At 38.8% G+C, this 12,409-nt stretch overlaps 1 protein-coding gene across 1 annotated transcript in view; it reads right to left on the bottom strand.

Annotated features, from left to right (window-relative positions):
• The window catches only part of LOC143036904 (growth hormone secretagogue receptor type 1-like), a 152,373-nt gene extending 147,034 nt beyond the window's left edge, over positions 1-5,339 (bottom strand). The window contains exon 1 of the mRNA XM_076204857.1: positions 4,490-5,339. The gene's annotated coding sequence lies outside the window, so the exon portion shown is untranslated. The remainder of the gene's footprint in view (positions 1-4,489) is intronic.
• Between the last annotated feature and the right edge of the window lie 7,070 nt (positions 5,340-12,409).

Raw genomic sequence — 12,409 nt, forward strand, 5'->3', positions numbered from 1 at the left:
CTATCTCCCAAATCCTTTTTCACCCCTGTTCTCCTCCTCACCTCCTCATTTCTCACTCTATCCAGCCTAGTAACCCCCACCATACTTCTCAGACACCTCATCTCAAACACATTCAAACTCCTTCTCTCTTCTTCTCTTATGTACCACGTTTCTGCCCCATACAGTGCTGTTGGCACAATCACTCCTTCATACAGTCTCCTCTTCGCATCCATTCCCAAATGTCTATTCCTCATTACACTCTTTAAACCACCAAGGCATTTACTCGCTTCTCTCAATCTACATTCTACCTCCACCTTCACTCCACCTTTTCCTGCTACACTTGCACCCAAGTATCTAAAACTATCCACTTCCTCCAGTCGCTCTCCCTTAATGTTCACTTCCAGTCTACTGCCACTTTCACCCCTTGTACATCTCATCACCTTACTTTTACCCACATTTATCTTTAGCTTTCTTCTATCATATACTCTCCCAAACTCTGCCACCAGCTTCCTCAATCCCTCCTCTGACCCTGCCACAAGCGCAGTGTCGTCCGCAAACAACAGCTGGCTCACCTCCCACTTTTCTCCATTTTCTTTAACCATCTCCAATCCCTGGCTCACTACCCTAGCATTCACCTCTCGCACCACCCCATCCATGTATAAGTTGAACAGCCAGGGCGACATAACGCATCCTTGACGAAGTCCCACCTTTACTTCAAACCACTCACTCTCTCCATTTCTAATCCTAACACATGCTCTACTACTCTCATAAAAACTCTTGACAGCTCCCAGAAGCTTTCCTCCTATCCCATAAATCTGCATAACCTCCCACAGTGCCTTTCTGTCTACCCTATCATAAGCTTTTTCCAGATCCATAAAAGCCCAAAAAACATCCTTCCCCTTTCCTATAGCTTTCTCACATATCTGTCTTACCACAAAGATCTGATCTACACAACCTCTACCCGTCCTAAATCCACACTGTTCCTCACCAATTACTCCTTCTGTTCCTCTCCTAATCCTCTCAATTAAGATCCTCCCATAAGCCTTCCCTACTACACTCAACAGGCTAATCCCTCTGAAATTACTACATTCACACTTGTCCCCTTTTCCTTTGTAAAGAGGAACTATACAGGCACTACTCCAGTCCTCCGGTACTCTACCCTCTCTCCAGCAAACATTAAATAACCTCACCAACCAGTCCACCATCACTGAACCTCCCTTTTTCAGACATTCTGCATGACATCCATCCAGACCAGGTGCCTTACCTGCTTTCATCATCTTTACAACTGCCTTCACCTCATCCTTCCTTATTTCTCCTCCATTCTCCTCACTCATCACTCTCATTTTCTTCGCATTTCCCACTGCAGCTATCTTTCCTTCCCTATACATATATATACATATATACACATATATATACATATATATACATACATATACATATATATACATATTATACATATATATACATACATACATACATATACATACACATATATATACATACATACATACATATATATTATAAGTTACTAAGGAAGTACAGTCCTCAACATTTTCAAATGATATCAAAGATCTCCAAACAAGTCCCTGCACTTATGCACTTACTCTTAGATTTGCAATTTTTTTTGTTAAATAATATTCAGCATCGTACATCACTATGATGGAAAACAAAGCAAACCAAAGGTGCTGGTTTGGTGATCAGTGCTACTTATCACAAACACTTGTGACTGACTGGCAGAAGTGTTTTATCCAACATCTTGCTGTAAACTTAGTTCACGTCATCACCAATGACTGTTGCACTCACGGACTTGGGAACAAGTACATGCATACATACATATACCAAGTTTTTTCCCACTTACAAGGGAGACAGCCACATTAAAACAAAAAATCCACTCCCGTCCATTTCATCCCCACACAGTCCACTCCCATTCACCATCCCTTCCTCTTCATTCTCAATATTTATTCTCATGCGGTAAATTCATTAAGATTCCCTATGGTATCCATACAAGTTATACGTAGATCCCGTTGGCTATGTAGCTCGCATACCAAAGTATATCATAACTATATTATATAATTTTTTGTATTCGTTCTCAATATTTATTCATATACAGTAAATTCATTAACGTTCCCTGGTGGTAGCCTCCCTAATAAACGACCAAAACAAGTATGACACAAATATGCAATTTGAAGCGTTATTTGACCAATATTTACAATGTTTAAACATTTGTCTTTCAAATATGTAAATTTTCCTGTAATTTGACGGACGGGAAGTTAAGATTTTAGCCTTGCAATTAATCGATCATCGCTACGAACCAGTGACGAATCCAGAGGTATGCTGAGGTCAAGAACCCTTCCTTGTGTACACAGGTATTTATCAGAAAGCAGTAATACAGTGACAGTTTTCCCCAGCATTTAATTAAACACTTCAGTGATAATATCTGGAAGGATATTCAACACATTATTGAGGGTAAATATTTAAAATGCAAGATGATGCGTTATTTTTGCCCAATATTTTGAAACGAAATCAAGTGGGAATATACAGTATAATCCATATTCAAAATAATTGTATTCGTGGTACAGAGTACATCTGCTTAAAAGCGTCATCTATATTTACAAAATTCAGGTTAGTCACACTACAACCACTGCCGCGCAGAGTTGACGTGAGATGTCTGTATTATGCCAGCATCACGCGAACTCTTTTTTTTTTTCATTTCAAAGCTCTACAAAAAAAAATTCTATGGAATGGTTACGTTAAGTTAGGTTAGGAGCTATTGGACAACGTAAATTTCATGTGCGATTGCGTGATTTTATAATTTCAACCTAACCTAGCCAAGGTACCCATTCCATTCGGTTTTGATCGGTTCTGGTATGTTTAGGTTGATTGTTGGGGAGGCCGCCACCAGGGAATGTTAATAAATTTACTGCATAAGAATAAATATTGAGAATGAAGACATAATTTATACAATATTTAATATACTTTGGTAAGCAATCTACTTAGACAACGTGATCTACATATAACTTGCTGAGATACCAACGGAATGTTAATCTATTTAATGCATAAGAATAAGTAGGTATAGGACAAAAATAAAATCACCAGTGATAAAGTGCAGGTTACAAACATATGTATAATTTGATTTAGGTTCTCATTACTTTCCTCGATTCACTGACCCATCAGGCTTCAGTGCACACTTATTGATAGCTTTCAGCCACTTACTACGTCTATTCCCACTTAGTGGCAACATATGAAACTTGAACCGACTGTTCTTCTTTACACTGGAGGTACATCCTAATGCACTCCACATTTTGCCATGATGTTTACGTTACCTGCACCCAAAATCTAACTGAGTGTACCGAATGAAAGATTGTTTTTTTCCTTTTCTGTTTATTTTCCAACGAACTATTATTCAAACACTTCAGATTTACAATGTAATCCCACACTCACATATATTCTTGTAGATTGTAATTTAGTCACACCTAAGTTCGTTCACAAGCCCTAACACACATATTCTCTGACCCTTTCTTCTTCTCTCCCTCTCTCCCGTCTGACCTACGATTAAATAAACTCAGTTACCCTTTTCTATATGTTCTTCTATTCTTCCTACTTCCTAACTGACTTTGTAGATTCTATTTTGTCACCAATTACTTTATCGTAATATGAACTATGATATTTTACTTCTGATTAGTTTATCTGACCTTTAGTATACTATAGTACTTAAAAAGTCATTCTATTCTAACTTTTGTTTTTGCCATTCTGAGCTCTGCGTGGCAACGACGACGACCCGGATGATCTTTAGAATTTGAGGTACCAAATTACTAAATATAGGTTATTACGTAGGTTAATTAGGTGAGGTAGGTTAGGTTAGGTTAGAATAGACGAATTTATCATCCTTTTATTACTTCGACCTCGGCATCTATCAAAACAAACGTGGCGTATCATTTAACAGCCGCGACTTTGTTTGTTAATAAATCGGTTTTAGCAGGTTTTTTGTTGTTGATTTCCGCCAAGAAAATTGCACATTACAATGATGTATTATAATTTACAAAATTAATGATTAATTTTCTATTGCTATATCGTGTAGATGTGCACTTCTAAAATTTACCCAGCCGAATTTATTAGGCTGAAATCACCAAATCCCTGTCTACACACAATAAAATATATATGTTGTGTATATCTTCATAAAATATTACTAGTACTCACATATATAGGGCAGAGACTTATACAATATATGGGTAAAGGCAACCATATGTGGGAAGCTGCCGACAAGTGATTTGATCTATGAACCTTTTTAACACGAGAAATTGCAACAAATACAACAAAAAGTACCTGAAGATAAACGGTATTTATCTAATAAATAATGACAAAAGGAAAATATCAAGGTTGAATATAAAAACATTAGATTTCTAGTCTACAAAAAATATCTAAAATGACACCAGCATTCACAAATTGCACCCACCCTTCATCAAGTGTATAATCCCGTGTATCGTGTTGTTTGCGTTGATTCGGCACTTACCTTAGTGCTGTCTAAAGCCTATACTTCTTTCATTATCTAGTGACCCATAGGGTGTGAGCCTCGTGCAGCACTGCATGAGGCAGTTAGCATCGTTCAGGGCAGCGACGTGTATCCACACTGTGACTACCCAGAATGCTGCAGTGTCAGTCACCTCTGAACATTGATGATGGAAGGATCTGTGCCTTCATTGTCCAGTTCACAGTTCATCATGAGACATTTCTGCTTTAATTACTTCCAAAATTGCACTTCTTTTTTGTATTTATTTATTTATTCTTATTTGTTTATATTCTTAAGTCCCTCCACTTGTACTGCTGTAGTAAATTTATAAATACTTCATTTTTGCTGGGTGTATTTCTTAATGAGCTTTGTTGACATGAATATACTATGTATCGGGTAAGAAAAATTGTCGGTCCTACAGAGCGCTCTAGTGGAGTAGGACCAGATAAACAATAAATGAATATAAATGCGAGAGTGTTGTTTCCTGTCCACTTGGATATATATATGCCATCCTGGAGAGCTTAGCGCTTGCCATACTCTTCCCTTCGCGTCGAGATGGACACTGCCCCACAACATGAAATTAGATTATTAGAACCGTCGTGAATCGCGCGGCTTGTTGCAAAAGTCCGGAAAACAACACGTTGAGTACCGTGTTGTCGATGCACGAGGCTCGGTATGGGGTCTCAAGTTTCTCGCTGGTGGCTATATATATAATCACTTCAAGGTACTTCCCTGGATCTAGAGAACACTTATGAAACAAAAACACTTTGATCACTTAACGTTCCAAAGCCATACTCGTTCCCGGAAATTTAGTTGATCTGTTAGGATAACACTACTAAGTCCCTCCACTTGAGCCTCACACAATTCCAAGTACGACTGCAAACCGCTAACCTGAGTTTGATTCTGGACTGTCCGAAAACGCGCGAAAGGCGATTTTTTAAATGGTCACGAAAAGCACCACCATTGATTAATTACTAATCACTGTTTTTTCATTTTGGATTGTGATATCAAATTTAAAAAATATTGTTGTCGTTATGCTATAAATTGATAAATTGATATTACTCTAATATCCTAAAAGTTTAACAACCTCAGGATAATCATCCCCTGTAGTGTATTTTCATTCTGCTCTAGCTGACAGATGACTACCTTGTTCGACAGTGTGTGTGTGTGTGTGTGTGTGTGTGTATTCACTTGGTCTTTGGTCTTTGGATCACGTGTTGGACTCGTGATCGACAGCTATTTCCCTCCCGGAAGAGAGCTCAGAGCTCGTAGGTCCGATCTATGGGTAATGCTATGACCTTTCACACACACACACACCCAACTCCCCGCCCACGAGAGTCAGAGTAACGACCCGAAGCGCAGCAGTACCGAAATAATTTCGGCCCTGGGCAGGATTCGAACCAGGAGCTGCGGGCCACTTTCGTGGCAGCTCAGCGTTCTACCAACTGCGCCACCGAATGTGTGTGTGTGTGTGTGTGTGTGTGTGTGTGTGTGTGTGTGTGTGTGTGTGTGTGTGTGTGTGTGTGTGTGTGTGTGTGTGTGCGTGTGTATGTGTGTGTGCGTGCGTGTGTGAATGTGCGTATATGCGAGTGTGCGCATGTGTGTGTGCGCGCGCGCGCGTACACGTGAGCCTGTACGTCAAGTTTTCAGGTGGTCAGAGCAATGATTAGACGGGTTATATTATGATTAGACGGGTTATAATCCGTCTAATAATAAAAAAAACAAAAATGAAAACCAATTCCTGGTCCATGTTTGCTATATAACAAGACCGAGACAAACTAGACACTTGAGCGAACAATCAACATGATTGGTCATGAAATAGGCGTGTCGCTGGTCATAGCCAATCAACATTAAAAGATTCTTCTTTCGCGCCTTTCCACATTGCCCAAGCGCAAATTGGTGGTTATATGATTTGGAGTAACCATTAAAAGTAATGTCAGTGTTGGGTTAGCATAACAGATTATATTAATTTTTGGTAACGTGTTGTGAAATGAAAAGGCGTGGAAAAAGTGTGTTCTGTGATATTTTTAAGTGTTTGTAAAACTCAGAAAGGCAGTATGAACTAATTCGCATCCACCAACGACGACGCTACAGGCAAGTACTGAACCACAACGCAAACAATAGACATGGCAGAGGGTGAGCTGGTACAGAGACAGCTTTAAGGTCCAGATATTTTGAGAGATAATTTGTTTCTATAGGATGAATTTATGTTTATGCTATAGATTTAATGGGTACTACTACTGTATAGCGTGAGGTTTACCGCCATATGTCGCCTACCCAGGTGCAGCCGTCTACTGCGTGATCCGCGTTCCTCCGGGACGCTCTCCCCTCACGTGTCCATCAAACATGTGTCCTGCACAACTACATCAAAAACGTGACATGTGCACGTGACCTGACCTAACCTAACCTATTTGTGTCATTCTTTGAAGATGTACGAAATGTATATCGCTAGAATAAACGTATGGAAATATATGATAACATGTAATTTTTATATTTCCTTTAATATGAATTTAATTAGAAATCCAATTATCTATCTAAGTCATTCCTAGGATATGTACAAAATATGTGTTTATCGCTAAACTAAATGTATGGAAATGGTAGACCTCACGCCATAATAGTGCTAACGGGAGGTAGATCTCACGCTATAATGCTAACGGTAGGTGGATCTCACGCTATAGTGTGGTAGATCTCACGCTATAGTAGCACCATTTAATGTTTAGCCACATTTTTTTTTTTCTTTATAATTCTACAGGTAAATACCATCTGACTTTAGCTTGTCGATTTTGGAGCTCTTCATATGATAAATGTTGCATTAGAAAATTAAATATTAATTTTGTCAATCATAACACATCAATAAATATAAGTTCTTTATTGGCAGAAATCAATAACAGAAATAGCTGCTAAAATCGATACACTAACGAATTGCTGCATAACACTTTTATTTTACACGATTTTTCGTCATACTGAAATAAACATTGAGAAAGGGGACAGGAATAATATGATGTAGATGTGGCATGTTTTGGTGGGCGTTATACCTGAACAACTTAATTTGCGTATAAATTGCGCGGATACCACCAGAGAATGTAAATTCATTTGTTGCTACAGTTATGTGAGCATTTGTCCTGGAGCATTTGACGTGGAATCGTGCATCATGTGTGTGTGTATATCAATGTTTATATGTATATATGTCACAACAAAGTTATATCGTAGCACATTGGTAAGATAATACTGATAACCCACTTTCGGAGAAGAATAAGCGAAAGTATAAAGATCTGTATATTTCGATCACTAACTGTGATCCTCTTCAGCAGATGTGAATTGATATCTGCTGAAGAGGATCACAGTTAGTGATAGAAATATACAGATCTTTATACTTTCGCTTATTTTTCCCCGAAAGTGGGTTATCAGTATTATGTATATATGTCTTTATACGAGTGTAGCTTGTGAACAGTTTACCCAAATTGTATATCTACACCTTATATCTATATAAATTGTAAATGTATGTATGTCGTTATACGTGTGTAGCTTCTTGTGAACACTGTTTACCCAAATTGTATAACTACACCTTATATCTATATAAATTGTAAATGTTGGCTGCTCCTACTGGATACAAAAAAAAATGTATATACAATTACTATTACTCTTACTATCTTTGTGATGAAATTTACTTTTCTGTGAAAAAATATTTTAAAAACTTACTGTAAATACTTATATATATATATATATACTTAGTTATACATAAATACTTATATATAACTATTAAGGGAGAGCATATTATAAGCTATTGCTTCCGCTTTGTCCTTTTCAACAAATTAATGTTTATATGTATGTACATATGAGCATCTTCAACATACAAATGTAATGTGTAATATTTTGTTGAACAAACTGTTAAATTGTAAATTGTAATGGAGCATGGGCGACTGCTTGAGACGCCATCTTTGTTTTGATAGATGCGGAGGTCGAAGAAGAGCACACGACGACGACGACCCTGATGACCTCTAGAATTACAAGTACCGCATTACTAAATGCAAGTTAGATTAGGTTAATAGACGGATTTATTATACTTTAATTTCTTCAACTTCCGCATCTGTCAAAACAAAGATGGCGTCTCAAGGAGTCGCCGCGACTCCGTTTGTTAGTGTATCGCTTTTAGCAACTTTTTCTGTTATTGATTTCCGACAAGAACGAACTTGTAATACGTTGATATATAATGATTTACAAAATTAACATTTAATTTTCTAATGCAATATCGCATTAGTTAGCACTTCTAAAAATGTAACGTCTTATGTTCCAGTATTTGAGGTGTTTAGGGTCTTTAGGTGAATCAAACCACATCATAAGTGGTCTTAACTTAGAGTTTACATTCAGTCTGCATAACATTCCATTGCATCTATCATACATTGCAAACTTTAGCATAGTTATTACCCTTATAGCATTTAGTAACAATACAAGTTACTGTCAACAGCTTGTGAAGGCCGCTCCATGCATACACAAAACGGATATCTGCGTACTCAAACAGATTACATTTGCAGTTGACATCGCTAACCGCGCCGAGATCAAGCGGTCTTGAGTTCTTTTTTTTTTTATGCAACAGACGTGATATGTGTCTTATTTTTTTCGAACACCATTCAGCCCCCCCCCCCCAATGGTGAATGGGGGTGGGGGAGTTGCTGAAGCTCCCTCCCCATTTATTTTTTCATTACCTCATTGCAGAGGTCGAGAAACCTGCCTTGTGTCACCGGTATGTGCCAGAAAGCAGTAATACAGTGGCAGATTTTTTCCTAACATTTGATAAAACACTTCAGTGAGAATAACTGGAAGGATATTTAAAACACCATTTAAGTTAAATCTTCATAATGTAAGATGAAGTATTATTTTAGCCCTATAATTTGAAAGAAACTAAATTAAGTGAAAACATATACTTCAGTTTATATTCAAAATCATTGTATTCGTGCTACAGAGTACTCGTACATCTGTTAAAAAACATCATCTATATATACAAAATTCAGGTAAGCCCCCACCCCCACTAAAGCGTCATCTATATACAAAATTCAGATTAGCCCTCCCCCAATTTTGATCCTGGATGCGTCACTGGTTATCGGAAAAAAGGGCGCGTCAGTTGGGATTGCGTGCTTCAAAAGTTAAGAATTATCTGTTGCCTGTTTTTTGTTTAATTTTGATTTAATGAAGCGGCCTTGCTGTGGATGTGCTGTGTCTTGCGACACTGCTTCTGACCCAGGGCAGTGGACAAGGTGCAGGGATGACCCGTCATTCAGGAGGTGCTAAGATAAGAGGGAGGGTGGAGGGGTGCGGAGTGTATTCAGGGATGGAATGGGTGGGAATGATTTTATGCCTTTTTCTTTTTGGCTATCCCCCTTGTAAGGGGGAAAAAGCCTTGGTATATGTATGTATGTTTTTTGTTGGTGGCGTTTCACTCAAAGTTGTCATATTTGAAGAGATTTTCTCATCGAATAATAGCTGGTGGACGCATTGTAATAAGTGAATCCAGTTAAGTACTAATTAAGAAACATACATATAGGTCCTTTTCGCCGATGGATAGTTCGATCATGGCCTCCAAAGGTACAATGAGCATGATTAAACAGTTTACCGGTGAAGGTGACATCGTTTTGTGGTTGAAGTAACATTGCTTGCAAAGCTGCAGCACGTAATGGATTTTGCCAGTTTATTCCCAACCTGGGGTGCTGAAATCAATTATAGGGGGTGCTGGGAAGTGATGCACACAAAAATCACATTGATATATGTATCATTGATTACCTAGTTGTGCATATTTGAATTTTTCCATCCTATTTCATTCTTCTATGGCGTTCTTATTTCTTCTACAAACAATATTGTCAATTTGCTTCAGTTCTAAAGAATTAAGAAAATAAATCATCAAGCAGTACACTTCACTTTCTTTTATCCTTCTAATATCAAGATAGGGGTGCTGGACTGCTTACACATGAAAACAGGGAGTGCTATGGTCGGAAAAGGTTGAGAAACGCTGGGTAAATGTTCGACGTCGGCATCTATCATAACAAACATGGATCACATTCGTCCGGCGCGACTTTTTTTTTTTTTTTTTTTTTTTTTTTTTTTTTTTTTTGAAAATTGCATATTACGTTGATAAATTATAATTTACAAAATTGATATTTAATTTTCTAACGCTATATCGCGTCCATGTACACAACTGAGCATTTGCCTAATTTACAAAATTAATATTTAATTTTCTAATGCTATATTGCGTAGTCGCGCACAACTCGCGCTGGTGGTTTTTGAGGCATCGAAATGCGATTTGTTGAAATTAGGGGAGATGTATCCCAGCCCTCCGCTCCCGATCCCCCCCCCCCACAAAAAAATCAACAAAAAGGATGTCTTTACTGATATCATTTCATCAAAGCCATTCAACATATTGAACGTATGATACAATAATACTAGTGCATGCTAAGGAATACATTTACATTCATCAGAAGCCACAAAATTCCTGCTGTGGTGAAGTATGACTCAAATTTGTAAGCTTAGGTGTTGAATTAAAGTTTATGGGTAGGAATTTGAGGTAAAATCTGTGAATTGTCAAAACGTGGGCCATCGAAATGCATGACCCCAGTGTATATGCCAAATGAGAGTATGTATAAAAAAAATCCTTCACACCAACCTCACCCAATTTCACTTCCATTTGTTTCTCTTTCATCTTAGCTTCATGTGGATGAGGGCTCATCCCTGCCCCACTCCCACTGCCCAGGTAAAAAAGTAATACAGTAAGACAACACATCCACAACAGGGCCAGTCACTTTATTTACATGGTAACCCTACCTCCTCAACCTCTAAAGAGGAAAATAGAGGACAGGGAGAAATCCCTTGAGGATGCATCAAATAGTCACCCGTTCTCCACGCATGTATCCCTTGCCTTCTCCTTCACATTTTTTTTTTTTTTCTTGTGTATTATCTTGGTCACTTGTTACAGTCGAAGGCCACCAGGCTTTGTGTGGATTCCACTCTGACACCACTCAGGCCAAAGGTACGAGCACCAGAGGAGGAAAAGTAAAAAATTGCAAAAAAACTTATCTTTGACTGGTCACCACCAGCACACCCTTAGTTTCCAGGTTGCCTATGCCTACCTCACAGTGCACTGTGCCTGACTCTCTCCCTCTGGTGTAAGTTTGTGGCGAATTGGTGACATGACAATTTTTGGTCGAATTTTTGGTGGGCTTTGCTTTTTTGGGGGGATAATTTTGGTCACTGTCTCTGATTTACCCACCATCTCACCAACAGGTTGAGGGCCACAAGGCCTTGTATGAATTCAACTCGGACACCACTCAGGCCAAAGGTATGGGCACCGGAGGTGGAAAAGTGAAAAATTGCAAAAATGCCTCATCTTTGGCGAGTTGCCACTGGGATACCTTTGGCTACAGGTTGCCCATGTCTACCTGGCAGTGCACTGTGCCCAACTCTCCCTCTAGTGTAAGTTTGTAGCCAATCGATGATGATCTTTTTTTTTGGGGGGATCATTTTGGTCACAGTCTCTGATTTATCCATCATCTCACCCACAGGTGGAGGGCCACTGGGCCTCATGTGGATTCCACACAGACATCACTCAGGTCAAAGGTATGGCACCAAAGGCAGAAAAAAAAAAAAAAAAAAAAAAAAAAAAAAACGCATTTGGCTGGTCGCCACTGGGACACCCTTGGGTCTAGGTTGCCCATGCTTGACTCTCTCCCTCTGATGTAAATTTGTGGCATGACGATTTTTGGGATCATTTTGGTCACTGTCTCCGATTTACCCACCATCTCACCCACAGGTCAAAGGCCACCAGGCCTCATGTGGCTTCCACTTGGACACCACTCAGGCCAAAGGTACAGGTGCCAGAGGCATCAAAGTAAGGATGATTTTTCCAGTTTGAATTTTGCTTACCAACAGGGCCTCATA

This window comes from Oratosquilla oratoria, chromosome 21 (assembly GCF_046742065.1).
Source record: "Oratosquilla oratoria isolate Oo_2021 chromosome 21, ASM4674206v1, whole genome shotgun sequence".
NCBI lineage: Eukaryota > Metazoa > Arthropoda > Malacostraca > Stomatopoda > Squillidae > Oratosquilla > Oratosquilla oratoria.